At 46.0% G+C, this 12548-nt stretch overlaps 1 protein-coding gene and 1 long non-coding RNA gene across 9 annotated transcripts in view; one reads left to right on the top strand and one right to left on the bottom strand.

The window, feature by feature from the left end:
• Positions 1 to 2572, top strand: part of LOC137531529 (uncharacterized) — a 296668-nt gene extending 294096 nt beyond the window's left edge. For all 8 annotated transcript variants that reach the window (XR_011023669.1, XR_011023668.1, XR_011023667.1 and 5 more), the window contains one exon: positions 2296 to 2572. This is a non-coding gene — a long non-coding RNA (uncharacterized lncRNA). The remainder of the gene's footprint in view (positions 1 to 2295) is intronic.
• The window catches only part of ST8SIA5 (ST8 alpha-N-acetyl-neuraminide alpha-2,8-sialyltransferase 5), a 989793-nt gene that overhangs the window by 760460 nt on the left and 216785 nt on the right, over positions 1 to 12548 (bottom strand). The window lies entirely within an intron of this gene.

Genomic DNA, 12548 nt, shown 5'->3' with positions numbered 1-12548 from the left:
TTCTCTAATAGATCATCAGGGGGCTCTGTATGGCTGATATTGTGGTGAAGCCCCTCCCACAGTGTGATGTCAGATTCCTAGGTCCAGACAGTATGCTGTCTGTGAACCTTATTGCATTGTGGGAAATAACAGTTGCTTCCAACTGCCAAGCAACCAGTATCTCCCTCTGTGCATTTGTATATCTTTATATAAAAAAAAAACTTTTAGCCATCGCATTGTTAGGGGGTGTGGAAACAGATAATGGCAGTTGGTGCTGTGTTTTTTTTCATGTCTGCCAGTAGTAAAGATGATGACCTGCAGGCTCATTGTGGATCAAGCAACATGAACAAATTATATGGCGAATATCAATTATTTTTTGATGTCTCATCTATTTTTTTAAATTCTTAACCACTTAAGGACCACAGGGTTTTTTAATGATCTGTGCTGCGCGGGCTCTCCAGCCCACAGCACCGATCAGGTAAAAGGCAGGGCGATCAGACTTCCCCCCTTTTTTCCCCACTAGGGGGATGTCCTGCAGGGGGGGTCTGATCGCCGCCGGCTGCCTGTGATTTGCGGGGGGGGGGGGGGGAGGCTCCTGAAAGCCCCCCTCCCCAGCGATATTGTGCACTCCCTCCCCTTACCTCTGTCTCCCTTCCCCTATGTGAGGCGCAGGACGGATATCCGTCCTGCGCCGGATAGGATAGGCTTCAGCCTATCAAATGACGGCGATCCCCGGCCAATCAGAGGCCGGGGATCACCGATCTCCCTTACGGCGCTGCTGCGTAGCAGCGCCGTATTGATGTAAACAGCAGGGATTTCTTCCCCGCGTGTTTACATTACGTGTGCGAGCCGCGATCGGGAACTGCCATGGACTGGCCGCTCGAACGAGCGGCCGTTTCCATGCAAAACCACAAACGACCAGGCGCCGCCTGTCGGCGTTAGCTGGTCGTTATGTATTGATTTATTTTTTTCCCTTTTCTTAAAATAAAAAAATAACTATGGGAAGAACCTGTATGAAACGGCAATCACACAACTGCTAATTTAATCAACCTTTCAGAATCCCCCCCTCCCCCCAGCTATATTTCAGTATGACCTGGGTGACAGCTGCAGTCAGTCTATAATAACTGCAATGTTTGCTGGCTCTATCTGCTGGCTGAGGAAGGGCTCCGCCCGAAACATGTAGTGCTATCGCTTGCTCCAATACAGCTTGTTGCGGCATACAGCTCCTGAGTGCCGTGTCTTTTTTTGTTAGTTGTATACTTCAGTATAACCAGGGTGACAGCTGCAGTCAGTCTATAATAACTACAATGTTTGCTGGCTCTATTTTTTGCATTTCTTTCTTTTTTTTTTTTTTTTTTTAGGAATTTTCAGATTTTACTAATGATTCACAAAAAACTAACACCCGTATGAATGTTTTGAGTGTTCATTTAGCACTTTGTTGAACACATAAATTAACATGTATGAGCTGAAATGATCTTATCTGGTAGTACCAAATGATTCATGACTGCTATGCAGCTGCCTTGTGTTTGAAAATGTTCCCACTAAATTGCTGCAATGCTGTGTTGTTAATTTTTTTTTTTTTTTTTAGCACTACTCTATTCTATTAGTAACTGAATAGGGTCTGGCCTATACGCTTGTCTCTGTTTTGGTGAAGGATCTGTTTTTATAGCTGGTGACTGTTGTGAGTCTGAAAAAGGGGGCTATAAAGTACAAGAAGAGAAGCAAACATTATTTTTAACTTGGCCAACTTCCTAGACCTCTTCCATAGAATACTTGAATGCTCAAATTCCATTTACTGACTGCTCTGTGTTTATTGTGCAGTTTACAGTCTGACCCTGCATTGCAAGCATTCCAATATAATCATAAATATTTTTGCTGTAATAAATTTTATCTCAGTCAGCCTGGCTCCATTTGGTACATTACCGAGGAGAGGGAAGTTTGTTATCTCCCCTTCCACATTCCTGCTCCTTACTGATTGGCTGAGGGCAGTTCAGTGTGACACGAGGCTGAGAAGGAAAACACACCTCATCCCTCTGTAGAACCTGCTGAAATACGATCTATGCAGTGCTCACATGTGTTTACAAAGCATGCTAGATATGAAAGTGCAGTTTCTAGGATAAAAAAGAGCAAGGTAGGAAATGATATCAGAATTGGCTTCAGTCAAAGGCAGTGAAGATGGAAAATGCCTGAAATAGTTTTCTCTTTATTTACTTTATAAAATTCACTGAAATCAAAATGTGAACAGTACAATTCATATGTTATGTAAGCAGAATAAGTATTTATCTACTTATATATGTGTTTTTTTTCTTGGGGTAGAATGGCTGATCCTGCTGCTTAAATGTCTGAGTACTTCCACCCTTCAGAGACAAAAACATCTTCCATATCCCGCATCTACCACGAAGAAGGCCGCGGCTGGAGGTATCCGACTCTCCCATCCCTTCCCAGGACTCAACTTAACTAATCTTCCACTTAGGAATCTAAAACAAGCAGGATTAACACAAGATAAGAGCGGGCGAGGTAATAATTACACTCTGTGCTCCTAAACAGCGGAACCACTGCCTAAATCCCTGAACAATTATTAAAGTGGTCCAATGCATTACGCAAATTGGAAATGGCTGCCTCCCTTTTATTTATTTATTTTTCTCTTTGGGGGGAGAGGGAGGCAGAGCGCATTATTTAAGTGTTCTTGTAAGCTATCTAAGATATTAATGTTGCAAAGCTCCTTATGAATATTTAAGCACATAAAATGGAGATCTATTCAGGTCAGTATTACCACAGAAGCTTGTAATACAGTCGAGTCCACTTAAGACGTATCCGACCTCCCAGCTAGATTTAAATACCAGCTAGAGATTGGGGGCGCTCACGTCTCCAGCCATGGTAGAGACCCATCAGTGAGGCATTTAGTTAGGTGTTCGGGGGAGGCTTGTGTGTGGTGTAAAAAGATATCATTTGAAGTACTCTAAGCTCTAACTAGAACTTTTAGGCCTGGAACCCACTTCAAATCTCTAGCATTTTTAATTAGCGTTTTGTACGTGATTTCATGAGTGTTTTCCGGTGATTTTGGTAGCAATTTTAAAAAGTGTAAGCTTTTTGGCAGCGATTGTGACAGCGATTTGCGATTAGCGATTTTAATTCTGATCGGTCCTTTCAATTTATTATAACTTTTTTTTTTACAGTTTGCAGTCATTTGAAATTGCACACAAATGGCTATGTGTAGCGATTCATGATCGATTCGCCAGCGCTTCAATACTTTACATTGCAGCACAAATGCTCCAAAAATGCTGCATGACCTGCGATTGCGATTTTGCTAATCGCAATCGCTGCTGTGGGATTTGTTACATTTATTAACATTGGCAAAGTGTTTAGGGAAATCGCTAGTGATTTAACCACTTCAGTCCACAGTGTTGTTCACTTTATGCATCCGAACAACTTTCACCTCCCATTCATTCGCCAATGACTTTATCACTACTTATCACACTAAAATGATCTATATTTTGTTTTTCCGCCACTAATTAGGCTTTCTTTGGAGAGTTCATTTTGCTAAGAATTATTTTATTCCAAATCCATTTTAACAGGAAGATTAAGAAAGAAATGGAAAAAATGCATTATTTCTCAGTTTTTGGCCATTATAGTTTTAAATTAATACATGCTACCATAATTAAAACCCATGTATTTTATTTGCTGATTTGTCCCGGTTATTACACCGTTTAAATTATGTCCCTATCACAATTTATGGCGCCGATATTTTATTTGGAAATAAAGGTGCATTTTTTCAATTTGTGTCCATCACTATTTACAAGTGTAACGATCGTGGAACTTCCTCCGTGATCAGCGCCGAACGCGTGCGCTGATACGGCGGAAATTCTCCACAAGCGTATAATTGCAGGAACCCAGCAAAAGGTGCTACGCACCCGTAGAGGGAAATTCCTGTCGGCAGATGGCGTTGGGGAGTGCAGAGGAACCAATCCTCTGTACCTCCACAAATACCAGACAGGAATTGTACGAAGCGCAGAACGCAATCGCAAGAGAAGCGATTGCGAATGAGAACGAGCAAAGGGACAGGTTGTATGTGTGTGCACCAAACTAGTCGCCAACGCGCGACGGTGCACACACCACAGCAGATATGAAGCAGGAACGCGATCGCGAGAGGTGCGATCGCCAGACGTGACACAAGGCTACAGCAAGGCAGAGCACGAGAATAGCAAAGGCACAGCAAATCATACAACGAGAAGGTAAAGAAAACAACAAACGCTAACTGAACGCGAACACCGCACTCATTCGCAACAGTGCACGCGTTCATGCGCGGTCTCACCGTGATAAGCACAATAGAGAAAAGCACGCCTAACTAACCACTGACAGACAAACATGAAACAGAGGAAGCGAGCGCTTGCTTAACGGTTACCTCACCGAGCCTCCAGCAAGCGTTCGTAGCAGACGAGATGTTTGTCAGCATGCAGACAGCTTATGCTGGTGTATGCGCATGGTGCACATGGACACATAACGTTAGCTCCCTTGTGCGATTGGTAAGATGCACTGTCTTTCCCAGGAGAGGAAGTTAGGATGTGTGCTCCTAATCCATTGATAGGTTTGATGCAATGAATGTGTTTGCATGTCTGCACTATGCATGTTACAGGGCCAGAGTTAGGACACCTATGTTTACCTGGGTACTTCTACGCAGTATAGGTGACTAAGCATAAGAATGCATTCTTCTGTGAACTAAAACCCTGGCTTTTAATTTAGCTGTAGGGATAACAGTTGTGCCTGGATGAGTAAATCTGTGAATGCATTTGTTTGAACATTTGCATGTGAGTGTGCAAAGGGTTAATTGATTTTTGCTGTTTCTAGCCACACCCCCTTCAGCACCTCCCTTTCCCTAATAATTTATTTAATGTCCTAACTAGAGGCGATGTGCCTGGATATATGTATGTTTATACTCCAAGAACAGAGATCAGAACGATTTCCTGTCGACCACCGCTGGGACAGGACAATCGCAACAGAACAAACAAAACAGATAAGCAATCCTAACTGCACTAAGGAAACCTGCCTAGTGCAGTTTTCCAGGAATTACTCTAAGCTGATCTTCAAACAGAGAGTAAGGCTGACACTCCTCCAGGAGTGTTTCACAGGAAGGAATCCTTATGACCAGCCAAGCATTGTGGGAAACACATAGTACTTATAGTACACGCCTCCAATGAATGTGGCCAAGCAATTTGCATGACAACGTATGCAAATTCCTCTGCAAGCACAAGCTGCAAAACTGACAGAAGCTCTTCTTTCCAGAGTCCTGCAGCATGCAAACCTAAACAATGGTCAAAAAGCTGCCTGCCTGCACAGGCAGCTGAGCAGATCATTACAACAAGCCTATAATTTAAAAAATTATACTAACATACTCTCTTGACATGCATTTTTAAAAAGTTCAGACCCTTAGGTAACTATATATGTTTTTGTTTTGTTTTTTGAATTTTAATTTTTTGAATTTATTTTTTTAATTAAAAATTTTATTTGGGTAATTTTTGGTGTGGGAAACAGCTAATTTTAAATGTAATATTATGCATTTTTTTTTATACAAAAAATGTATGTGGGCGTAGTTTTACTATTTGGCCACAAGATGGCTACAGTCAAAAAGTCCTGGAAGCGAACGGTCACGCTTCCAGGAACTAGAATGAGGACGGGAACCTTTTTCTTTTTACTCAAAAAGACCGCGGTCTCTGATAAGAGGCCGTCGGTGTTTCTGCAGGAGACTTAGATCGATGAATGGGAATTATATTCCCTTTCATTGATCGGGTGGCTAACGGCAGGCGGCGGGAGCGCACGCGCGATCGCGTGCACTGCGCACTGGCAACAACACAGCCTATCTGGACGAACATATTTGTCCAGATAGGCTTAAGTGCTTAAAGCGCTCCCTAAATGCTGAAAAAAATGCTCTAGTGGGTTCCAGGCCTAAAGGTAGCCATACATCAGGTGACTTAGCGTCTGATTCAATTTTTATTATCCTATTGGATAAAAATCGCTGCCGCAAAGTGCATACCCGAGCGACGATGCGACCAATTTCGTGTCGACATGCTGCAAGATGTAGGGCCAACTTGCTTGATCAGGTGCGTGGCGATAATAGCGAGCGAAAACAGGACGAGCGATAAATGTGATGAAACCCCCAATGAGGCTGTTCCCTGATGTATAAATGTGCATGTATGTGTGCATTTATACATTATTTGTGCTGTGTCGTGGTGCCCATTCTTCTTCCGAATCCGACGCTTTTCCATCAGCCCCATACACAATGCCGTGACGCGTCTGACTGTCACACACGCTCCACGCCGGCGGTGCTTATAGAGCTAATGAAGAGCGGTGGATTTGGAAGATGGACGGGCACCGAGACACAGGACAAATAATGTATAAATGCACACATACAGTACATGCACGTTTATACATCAGGGAATAGCGGCGAGGCAGTGGACACGGCGGACACGGACGATTCCCGTTAGATTTCAACCTGAAATTGATCGGAATCCGCCTGGGGTGTATGGTCAGCTGACTGATCCCTCTCTTAGATCAGATTCGACCAGCGAGAGATTTGTCTCTTGGTCGAATCTGCCCATCATCGCCTATTGTATGGCCAACTTTACTTGCTTACCTTTGGGTGCTGCTTCTGTTCAGAGGCAAAACAGAAGGAACCCCACCAGGGTAGAAGTCTATCCTACTCTGGATCTTGATAGCCTAGTGGGGCACACTCTGAAGAGAACCAGTCACTTATGCATTGGTAGACCTGAATGTCCACTCTGAATCTGGTCTAAGGCCTGGTGCACACCAAAAACCACTAGCAGATCCGCAAAATGCTAGCAGATTTTGAAACGCTTTTTCTTCTATTTCTGTAGCGTTTCAGCTAGCATTTTGCGGTTTTGTGTAGCGGTTTTGGTGTAGTAGATTTAATATATTGTTACAGTAAAGCTGTTACTGAACAGCTACTGTAACAAAAACCGCCTGGCAAACCGCTCTGAACTGCCGTTTTTCAGAGCGGTTTGCATTTTTCCTATACTTAACATTGAGGCAGAAACGCATCCGCAATCCAAAATCTGCAGCAGCCCGGGAGTATGCGTTTCTGTAAAACGCCTCCCGCTCTGGTGTGAACCACCCCATTGAGATACATTGACCAAGCGTATGCGCAGCCGCAAGCAGATCGCAAAACGCAGCAGAACCGCTCTGGTGTGCACTAGGCCTAACAGAGGAGGTTTGACAGCCTGGATCTGTTTTGTGCCCTGTTATTTTGTTCCATTTGTTTAGTTTCCATGATTCTCTGAGAACCTCAAGGTTGGCACAAGGTTGAAGCAATGTGATCCACAAATAACCTTTACATTCAAAGTGTACCCAAGGCCAACCCCCCCCCCCCCCCCCCCCCCGATACTTATTTAAAGGACCACTATCGCGAAAATGCCAAAATTTAAAATACATGTAAACACATACAAATCAGAAGTACGTGTCTTCTTGAACCATGAATAACTTTTTTCCTATGCTGCTGTCACTTACAGCAGGTGATAGAAATCTGATGGAACTGACAAGTTTTGGACTATCCCATCTCCTCATGGGGGATTCTCAACATGGCCATTATTGTTTATAAAGACACTCTCTGCAAAGGATTTATACAAAGATGCTGGCCAGCCAGCCCTGCTCACTGCACACTTTTTTTTGCCAGTTGGACGGAGCAAGTGCTATTTGCCAAGTGCTTTTGAAAATAAAGAAAACCATGAGAATCCCCCATGAGGAGTTGGGTTAGTCAAAAAACTGTCAGTTCTCTCCGATTTCTACCATCTGCTGTAAGTGACAGCAACATAGGAGAAAAGTAATTTATGCCTCATTGAAGGCTACGCTTCCACTAGTGCAATGCAAATTTGTTGCGAAAATCGCATAAACAAATTCGCAGGCGGATGCAAATTTTAACGCGAATACACATGCAAATTTGCATATTTTTCCAAATGTGCGGTACCATGTCAGCACCTGTGGGCTTTTTTATTGAAATTTAGGGCCTATTTCCACTAATTCTGCATCAGTTCTACATCAGTTTTTCTGCATCCAGATTTATTTATGTGGCTATTGTGGCTACATGTGGATTCTGGAAAACTGCCTCCAATGAATGCCTATGTGCCACTAAATGGGATTTTTCTCATGCAGATTTCTGCATCATGCATAGTTTTCCCATACAATGAACACGTTAGTGGAAACAGGCCCATAGGCATTGTTTTGAGTCTTCCAGAATCCGCGTGTGGTGGAAACAGGGCGTAATGTGAAAACGCACGCGAATTCGCATTGTAAACCGCATGATGAAAACACAGGCGAATTTCCTATTCATTACATTACACGCGAATCGCCAGGGCCAGATTTAGGCCAAGCCCACCTCGGGCACCACTGCAGGAAGCGCACCAAAGCAGCAGGCTAAACTGATGCAGCATTTGCAAGCTTGCAAATGCTGCAATGCAGGGAGATCAGATGAGCACCTAACCGCGGTACTCTGCTGCTAGCCGCCTGTGCAGCAGCCATCTTGCTCTCTGAGCACGTTTGTATTGTGACCGGCGGCTATGGACTTGGGCAGCTTTGGAGACGGAAAGGAAGAAGAAGCTTCTACACTGAGACGAGCAGAGAAATGAGGGACACAAATGGCTGCTGCGGTGTGAAGGTGAGCTGGCTACCTATACTGAAAGGGGGGTGGAAAAAGGAGGGATTAAGGAAGTCATCTGACTACCTATACTGGAGAGAAAGGGGGAGGAGTCATCTTGCTACATATACTAGAGGGAAGGGGAGGAGCCATCTGGCTACCTATACTGGGGGGGGGGGGGGTGTCATCAGGCTACCTTTACCAGAAGGAAGGGGTGGGGGGTCATCTCGCTACCTATACTGAAGGCTGGTGGCAGTAGCCTAGGGCGGTAAAGAGTACAAATCTGGCCCCGCGAATCGCACACTATGCGTGCGAATTCTGATGGCTCTGCTGTGCAGAATTTTTCTGCACAGCCCTGCGTGCATTTTTTTTTGTAGTGGAACCAGTCTCGTTGACTTATATTGTCATGCGAATCTGCATGCAGAAAATGCATGCAAATTCGCATTAGTGGAAGGAGGAGGAGGTGCTGACACTTCCTCCCCGCCCATCATCGACATGGATATTTCAGCTGAGCAGTGCGGATGGCTGGAGAGGGAGGATGGTGCTGTGACATATGTAAATAAATCAGCATTAAAAGTACTGGTATGTTTATAATAAAGCTATTCAGGGGCACTTTAAGGCAGGGCTGTTGGTGAAGTAGGGCAGACTGCCAAGGGAGGGTAATTTGGCAATAGTACTCCTCTCTTCTGACAGTATATCAGTTTATACAGGTCTTATTTACTGGCTGTTATTTTACTAACTTCCCCCGGCGTTTACAATTCTTACAAAAAAAAAAAAAAGAGTGAGTTTTCTCTAAATAAGTTTAATGGTTAATACACGACAATAATTAGGCGCTAATAACGCCCCTGAGGCTGACTGCTGGTGGAGAACAGCTGAGCTTTCCCACTTCCAGGGATTATTTCCTCCAAATTGCTGTAACTGTGATACTGTTACTCACTGATTGCTTAAATATACTGACTCTTGGCAGGGTGACAATTCCACTCCACACTCCATCCTGAACAATGCCAATCCCCAGGAATGACTGTGCCAGCTCCAGCATGAGGAAACTGCACTGTGATCCTGAACAACGCCAATCCCCGGCAATGACTGTGCCAGCTCCAGCATGTGGACACTGCACTCCGATCCTGAACAACGCCAATCCCCGGCAATGACTGTGCCAGCTCCAGCATGTGGAAACTGCACTCCAACCATAAATGCCAATCCCCGGCAATAACTGTGCCTGCTCCAGCATGGGGACACTGCACTCCCATCCTGAACAATGCCAATCCCCGGCAATATCTGCGCTAGCTCCAGCACGGGGAAACTGCACGACGATCCTGAACAATGCCAATCCCCGGTAATGACTGTGCCAGCTCCAGCATGCGGATACTACACGGCGATCCTAAACAATGCCAATCACTGGCAATGACTATGCCAGCTTCAGCATGGGGAAACTGCACGGCGATCCTGAACAATGCCAATCCCCGGCAATACCTGTGCCAGCTCCAGCATGGGGAAACTGCACGGCGATCCTAAACAATGCCAATGCCCGGCAATGACTGTACCAGTTTCAGCATGTGGAAACTGCACTCCGATCCTGAACAATGCCAATCCCCGGCAATACCTGTGCCAGCTCTAGCATGGGGAAACTGCACGGCAATCCTGAACAATACCAATCCCCGGCATTAACTGTGCCAGCTTCAGCATGTGGAAACTGCACGCGATCCTGAACAATGCCAATCCCCGGCAATAACTGTGCCAGCTTCAGCATGCAGATAGTGCACGGGGATCCTGAGCAATGACCATCCCCGGCAATAACTGTGCCAGCTCTAGCATGGGGAAACTGCACGGCAATCCTGAACAATGCCAATCCCCGGCAATAAATGTGCCAGCTTCAGCATGCGGATACTACACGGGGATCCTGAACAATGCCAATCCCCGGCAATAACTGTGCCAGCTTCAGCATGCAGATAGTACACGGGGATCCTGAGCAATGCCCATCCCCGGCAATAACTGTGCCAGTTCCAGCATGTGGAAACTGCACTCCGATCCTGAACAATGCCAATCCCCGGCAATACCTGTGCCAGCTCTAGCATGGGGAAACTGCACGGCAACCCTGAACAATGCCAATCCCCGGCATTAACTGTGCCAGCTTCAGCATGTGGAAACTGCACTCCGATCCTGAACAATGCCAATCCCCGGCAATACCTGTGCCAGCTCTAGCATGGGGAAACTGCACGGCAATCCTGAACAATGCCAATCCCAGGCAATAACTGTGCCATAATAATAATGATGGTGGTGATGGTGGCCCCCGTACAGGCCCTTGTCCTTGTTCTTGCCCAGGGACTGTACGGGGGCCACCATCACCACCATCATTATTATTATTATCAATATTATTAGGGGACTGCTCCTGCACGGCAGGAAGAAACACTTAAGGACAATCCGGGTCGGTCATGTATACCGTTACTATAGTTGTTTATCTTGTCTTCTTATACTATGTCTATGCCATGTGTACCACAATTAATTCCGAATATAGCTCTTGCTGTACTTGGCGAAATAAATATGATTCTGATTCTGATTCTGATAGCTTCAGCATGCGGATACCACACGTGGATCCTGAACAATGCCAATCCCCGGCAATAACTGTGCCAGCTTCAGCATGCAGATAGTACACGGGGATCCTGAGCAATGCCCATCTCCGGCAATAACTGTGCCAGTTCCAGCATGTGGAAACTGCACTCCGATCCTGAACAATGCCAATCCCCGGCAATAACTGTGCCAGCTTCAGCATGCAGATAGTACACGGGGATCCTGAGCAATGCCCATCTCCGGCAATAACTGTGCCAGTTCCAGCATGGGGAAACTGCACTCCGATCCTGAACAATGCCAATCCCCGGAAATACCTGTGCCAGCTCCAGCATGGGGAAACTTCACGGCGATCCTAAACAATGCCAATCCCCGGCACTGACTGTGCCAGCTCAAGCATGGAGAAACAGCACGACGATCCTGAACAATGCCAATCCCCGGCAATAACTGTGCCAGCTTCAGCATTAAAAAACTGCACGGCAATCCTGAACAACGACAATCCCCGGCAATAACTGTGCCAGATCCAGCATGGGGAAACTGCACGGTAATCCTGAACTATGCCAATCCCAGATTCCCCGGCAATAACTGTGCCAGTTTCAACATGCGGATGTTACACGGGGATCATGAACAATGCCAATCCCCGGCAATAACTGTGCCAGTTTCAGCATGCGGAAACTGCACTCCGATCCTAAACAATGCCAATCCCAGGCAATACCTGTGCCAGCTCCAGCATAGGGATACTACACGGCGATCCTAAACAATGCCAATCACCGGCAATGACTGGGCCAGCTCCAGCATGGGGAAACTGGACTCCGATCCTGAACAATGCCAATCCCCGGCAATACCTGTGCCAGCTCTAGCATGGGGAAACTGCACGGCAATCCTGAACAATGCCAATCCCCGGCATTAACTGTGCCAGCTTCAGCATGCGGATATTACACGGGGATCCTGAACAATGCCAATCCCAGGCAATACCTGTGCCAGCTCCAGCATAGGGATACTACACGGCGATCCTGAACAATGCCAATCCCCGGGAATGACTGTGCCAGCTCCAGCATGGGGAAACTGCACGGCGATCCTGAACAATGCCAATCCCCGGCAATGACTGGGCCAGCTCCAGCATGGGGAAACTGCATGGCGATCCTGAACAATGCCAATCCCCGGCAATAACTATGCCAGCTCCAGCATGTGCATGGCGAGGCTGCTAAATATACAATCATTTACTTTTTTCTTGCCAGTTATGAAGGAACAATTCTGACTTTGCCGGTGCTTCTCTTTCTCATTCCCTGCAGGCATGTGTGGGGTCACCATAGCTGGAGGGGAGGGGACACACCTTGGGGGCTCTACAGGCTCTGGGGCCCCC

Source organism: Hyperolius riggenbachi, chromosome 1, assembly GCF_040937935.1.
Source record: "Hyperolius riggenbachi isolate aHypRig1 chromosome 1, aHypRig1.pri, whole genome shotgun sequence".
NCBI classification, from domain to species: domain Eukaryota; kingdom Metazoa; phylum Chordata; class Amphibia; order Anura; family Hyperoliidae; genus Hyperolius; species Hyperolius riggenbachi.
Note: the sequence above shows the minus strand (reverse complement) of the source record. Positions and strands in the feature narration are given on the sequence as shown.